This window comes from Brienomyrus brachyistius, chromosome 23, assembly GCF_023856365.1.
Source record: "Brienomyrus brachyistius isolate T26 chromosome 23, BBRACH_0.4, whole genome shotgun sequence".
NCBI classification, from domain to species: Eukaryota; Metazoa; Chordata; class Actinopteri; order Osteoglossiformes; family Mormyridae; genus Brienomyrus; species Brienomyrus brachyistius.
The window spans coordinates 3,718,107-3,724,106 of NC_064555.1; the positions used below are offsets into that span (position 1 = coordinate 3,718,107).

The following is a 6,000-nucleotide window of genomic DNA, read 5'->3' on the forward strand; positions in this document are numbered from 1 at the left end:
GTGTGAGTGACTGGTGTGTGAGTGAATGGTGTGTGAGTGAATGGTGTGTGAGTGTGCCCTGCGATGGGCTGGCCCCCCATCCTGGGTTGTTCCCTGCCTCGTGCCCATTGGTTCCAGGATAGGCTCCGGACCCCCCGCGACCCAGTAGGATAAGCGGTTTGGAAAATGGATGGATGGATGGATGGATTCTGGTCTAATGGTTCCAGTAAAATCCTTGAGGCTCAGAGACTCACTAATTTTCAGGTTATCTTAGATAACTGGCAATTATTTAGTTATTCACCTATTTATAAATGCAAATAAGACAAGACTGATAGGTAAGTTTTTATAGAGTATAACAGAAAAGCAGCTCCTTGGACCGCTTCTTAACCACTGAGCCACATGCTGGAGATAAATTGCAATGACACAGCAGGATAAAATGCGTATTGAGGTATTTCCTTATACCACACACTGTGATGGACAGATGGCTAGACACACAGCATGCAAGTCAGTATGGACCTCAGGAAATAGACGGAGAGAGAGAGTGAGAGAGAGAGATATAGAGGGACAGTTGCCCAATCTTCCAGATGGCTGAAAGGCACATGGCACGGGACAGCTAAAACAGGGGCACGGGGGGGCAGGCCGCGTCTGTGTTTATGCTCTCTGGCGTCAAGTCCCTAACCCACCCTGAATATCTGCCCTCCGAAATGGAATTTAGAATTTAGAATTCCCACTTCCGGCAGGCGACATGCTCAGATGCAGCAGCAGGAACTCGATCCCAGCTGACATAATAATGGCAGAGATGAGCAGGAGAGACACGTTGAGCTACTGTAGCTCCCATTGAGCAGGTCCAACCAAATATGTTCCTACCCTCAGATTTAAATTCCCCACATTATTCAGGGTGCGCAACTGTAATTGTCATATTATTTCAACTTAAATCCAATTTCAGTGCAACAGTCGAGGGCCGGTGAGTAAGCAGGTGTAGATGGGTAAGTACAAGAGTCCCAGTTGACTTTTAAAACTGACTGCAGCCCAAGGAAATTCCCTGCAGAACCTTGAACACCTGAATGAGAGATAGTGCTTCTCTGGAAAAAGTTTATCCAAACCACCCATCCCTATCTGAGTAGATCCAACTGTCCATTTTTAGAAACCACCAGTTATGTCCTAATGCCAGCTATTGCCCAATCCCTCCCCCCCTCCGAAGCCCCATTATATATGACCCCATCCTCAGCTACTGTTCCATAACCCACTGCTCCCTGTTTCTGAGCTGAAACTGCTCATTTCCCTACACCTGAACACGCCAGGTACAAAGCGGTGAGTAAGACTGCCACACATGCACCCACAATGTCCCCACGATGCAATACATACATGATCTACACACACGGCCACCACAAACACAGCTCAAACCCCACTGGCTTCCTCCCACTGCACACCCATGCCCCCCAGCACTGCAGAATGATACAGGCTGGCACTCTCTGATTTCCAGCCCGGTGGTTTATAGACACGAGCTGAGAAAATGCAGACAAACAACAGGAATATTAACACGTGGGCAGATAAATTTGGCACAGCGGTGAAAAGGTGACCGTGGACAGATGAACCGATGAAACGTGGAGGAGTGGGGGGGTTGTCATTACACAAAACCAGACGGAGCTCGCAGACAAAGCTGCAGGAAAGATACGCATCGCAGATTAACGCAAACGTTGACCCGCATACACCTACGGTTCCTAATTATGTGGATATGCAAATCAGCAAGACTGCAGGAAGGGAGATGTGAGAGGCTCTCATCAAGAGCCCGATACTCATCTGGGCGGAAGGTAAAATGCCGGTACAAATATTTACGGAGGGTGGATGGCAAGCGAGGAAGAGGAGGAGTAGGAGGAGGAACGAGTGCTTACTGGCTGCTGTACTTCGCTGGTTCGGTAACTGGTTAACAGCGTAAACAAATTAAACATGTATCTTAGCACTTTGGACGAGGGCTCATTATGATTAGTCATTAAGATCATTCCTGGCACTGCCTCTTGTGCATGATGCCCCATATTGGCATTAAACGCTGCCCACTGTTAAGGACACCCGTGGGACACGGCTAGTAGGGTATGGGGTAATCACTTATGGAGGATTAGCAAGGAATTTGGCATGCCTTTGCTCTGAACCAGTGTTTCTCAATCCGGTCCCATGGGACTAACAGACAGTCCGTGTTTTTGCTTCCTCCCAGCTCCCAGTAATGTAGACTGGCAGCGAACTCGGAGGGAGCAAAAACACGTAGTGACTGGGGGTCCCCAAGGACCGGATTGAGAAACATCGCTGTAGACAATGCAAGGGGAAGCGATCCTTCTTGTGCAGGCGCAAGGGGGGTGAATCTCTTCACACATTTTATGCGCCTGCAAAAAATGCGCTGTCCGTGGGCTTTGACGGCACCGGTGTCACGACTTAAGAATAATAGCATCATTAATAATCCTAATTATTGGAGATACCCCTCCCTGAACAAATTGGCTAATTAGCATTTCATTTGCGTGAGGAGACGTTGGGAAGCTTTTGTCAAAGGACAGCGCACTGAGAGTTTAATCATTCGCTGCAACATCCCGGAATGGGAATCCAAGCTTGTGCTCCCTTATGCTCGGAAAACCGGGATGTTCGGGGGGAAAAGCTTCTACAATGTGTATAACTGGATTTGGATCAACAGCTGTGCACAGAAAGAGGGCAATTAAAACCATGCCAGTGATATTTCAGTAACACAATAGCCTGCCCTCCGCCCTCCTTCCTGGTCATGTAACCACACTCCTCTTCCTCCCTTCCAACCACCCCCCGGGTTTCATTCACTGAATGAGTTCCATTGACCTGCGTTTATTTAACACCAGGACAACACTCTGTGCTAAATCTAGCCCCACCCACCCCCTGGACTCCACCCGGACTCCCCCTGTTTCTCCCAGCCACCACCCGAGGTCACCCCTCTGATCCCGAAGAGACATGGCAGTGCAGAACCGCGGAAAGTTGGCACGGTGGACGTCCAGCGCCACAGGTCACGCTGCCAAAGAGATAGGATGCTACAAAGTGGTATAAAGTATGACCGGCCATAGACGGCATCTCGCGCACCCCTGTTATGTTCAAATCGCTGTGGCGGGGAGCCGTCAGCACGATGCCCTCCTCCCCCCCAGGCTGCTTTTCTGACAGCCCGTCCTGCTGCAGATGCGGAGCAAGAACTTTGAAACTCGCCCGTCAGATTCCGTCAAAACACTCTGTGATTCTTCGATAATTTTCCCAGGGCAAGATTTTCCCTTTGTTTCCAGCCTTCAGCAAGTAGCAGGAACTTCAGTACTCTAGGAACACCACTCTACCACACGTACATTTCCCCCGCTTTCTGCCTTCAGAAGCTTTAGATCTGTGCTTGGAAAACGCAGCCCGAGTCACTGTAAGAGGATCCGTTTCTCGGGAGATTTCAGGGCACCGTTTCGCAGTCGTCGCCCCCCGGGAATCAGCGATAGTAATACCGAATAATGTTTTATAGCAAACTACAGACTGGAGACCGGAGTTTACCTTCAAGAAACCTTTAGGAAATAAAACACGGGGATGGAGGGGGTGGGGAGGATGAAAGATCTTTGAAAGGTAAGGTCAAAATCTAAAAAGGATGGGGGTGTTGTTGCCCGACGATGCAGAGCGAGACTGAAACATGAGGGACGTGTAGCGCACAAAGCGGAGTTTCACAGCAGCCTTCTCTTTTTAAACCACGGCTGCCTGAGAATCCGTAGGCTCTGAACTCCTAGTCAAAAATCAATAAATATAGATTTCCTGGTATTTTAAAGGTTGTTCATTTCCTTTTTTTAAAAAAAATCATCAGATCTTATTTAATAGTACACGTCTATATATGAGCGCATTTGCTTTTAGTGAAATGATTCGTCACAGTGCAGGACTTCTGAGGGTGTTGCACGTTCCCATGCCGGTTAATGGTGGAGGTCCCTCATTAACATGACACCCGAAGCACCAGCGCGATGCAATTTGTCACAATAAAATACCTGCCAAAATATTTCACTTGGGAGGGGTTCATCAGCGTCTGCCCGTGATTAACCATGCCGCCATGACTTACGGCTCTGCAGACCCCATTGCCCTGACCCCACCCTCCATACCCTAACTTCTGCTTCAGAACTTCGTCCCACTTTGCACTCAAAAACAGGATTGCTCCCGGTGATTAACAAGATGTCAAAGTTCTTTTCATAGCATCGTGTCTCCCTTGAGGCAACAAATAAGCCCTCTAGGGGCAAACTGCGGGCAGTATCGGGGCGGTAAGAGGCACAAATCACCCCCCGGCGGTAGAAAGCGTCAGCTGGGTCCTCCACTGCTGACAGTCTCATGGCATCTGCTTTTATCCTTCCCCAAGGAACAGAGCCGAAGCGAGCGGACGCCAATCAGTGCCGGCTCGTCTGCTGACCCGGCAGTGGAGCCAGGCACTTCAAACCCAATCCCAAAGGCCACCCCACAAGTGGGGGGCGGAGGGGGGTCTGTGGTGTGGCCTGGCGATCGATGGTCATTAGTGCCCCAGATCACGTCCTCCTGCCAGGTCCGCCGCGTGCCTCGCACATGGAACGAGACGCACGGCCACCGTGCTCACGGCAGGAGATGCGTGGCACGTCACATGGAAAAGCGCAGTGCCCAGCTGTAGGATCAGCCTAAGCTCACACAGCACCCCTTCCTGCATCCCGCCACCTGCCCCAGACACTCAGGAGAGCCGACCGGGACCCTTCGGAGCCTTTAACCCTACGACGCTTCGCTGGACCACCGGCGGACGGCAGGAGAGAGAAAAGCACAGGGAGACATGGAAAGACAGCAATGGGCTGGCAGAGTCTCGCTCAGCAGCACCCAACGCCCAGCACACATGAATCCATCCTGGCTAATGTTGTCTGGGAAGACCCACCTTCCTTCCACTGACATCCCCCCCAACCCCCCACCCCAAGGGAATCCACAGCTGGGGTGTCAGGCAGCACAGCGACAGCTTCAGGACGGATGCATCATGTGGGCTTGCGCCAGCCATGATGTTTCCCCACGAGACCAGCAGTAACATCTCCGTTAGAAAGGGAAGCCTTGTAAGGCACACGGACTTGCGGGACCGAGCGACGGAGAGGAACCACTCAAACACCCCCCCCCCCCCCCGGCAAACATGCACATGCACCAGGAGACCCCCCCCAGCATGGCCCTCCCTGCTCCAATCACCCATCCGTCACCTCCGTCAGATCCCAGACACGCGACGCTGGCAGGGTCACAGGTCCAAGCGGGCACCATACCTTAGGTTGGAGATAATGAGGGTAGTAGTAGGTGTACTGGGGGTACATTGGCTGCTGCTCCAGGCGTTTGCCCATGTAGCTGGAATCGTAAAGGCCGTGGGAGAGAACTCGCTGACAGGTAGGCTATGCACTGGGTCTTCCCGGTCTTCGGGAGGAGAAAGAAGGGAGAGAGCAAGAAAGAGGAAGAGAGAGAGAGTGAGAGAGACTCGGCTGCTGAGGCCGGATCCCACAGCCCGTCCCGAGTTTCATGACCACGCAGTGTCTCACCGCCAATACGTCTGCCCCCCTCCCCCTTCCCAAGACACGGGGGTAGCAGGGGTGGTGGAGGAAAGGAAGGGTGAATGGAGGCGGTGGTGGTGATGGAGGTCCAGGACAGGAGTGGAGGAGGAGAATGAAAGTGGAGGGATGGGGGGGGGGGGGGGGTCGGCAGCAGGGCTCACTTCTCTCCGAAGCCGTCCCCTTCACTTCCTAGCTCCTCCAGTCTCTTTGCCTTCTCCCCTCTCTCTCTCTCTCTCTCTCTCTCCGTTTCTCACTCCCTCTCTCTCTCTCCGTCGCTCCGGTGACACCCCGCTCCCCGCGGCTCCGTCCTGTCAGATGCTGCCGGGGTACCTCCTCCTCTTCGCCAAGCGTGCCGGCAGACACCAACTTGAAGGGGGGGGGGGGCACGGCGGGGAGGAGGGGGGGGGGTTGAGGGGTAGGGTGGGGGGTGAACAAAAGGCGAGCAGGAGAGCAGAAGGGACGAGCGAGTGCCGGT

At 52.7% G+C, this 6,000-nt stretch overlaps 1 protein-coding gene across 1 annotated transcript in view; it reads right to left on the reverse strand.

The window, feature by feature from the left end:
- The window catches only part of LOC125719182 (RNA-binding motif, single-stranded-interacting protein 3-like), a 99,780-nt gene extending 94,135 nt beyond the window's left edge, over positions 1 to 5,645 (reverse strand). Inside the window, 2 exon segments of the mRNA XM_048993734.1 lie at positions 5,247 to 5,391; positions 5,514 to 5,645. The gene's annotated coding sequence lies outside the window, so the exon portion shown is untranslated.
- Between the last annotated feature and the right edge of the window lie 355 nt (positions 5,646 to 6,000).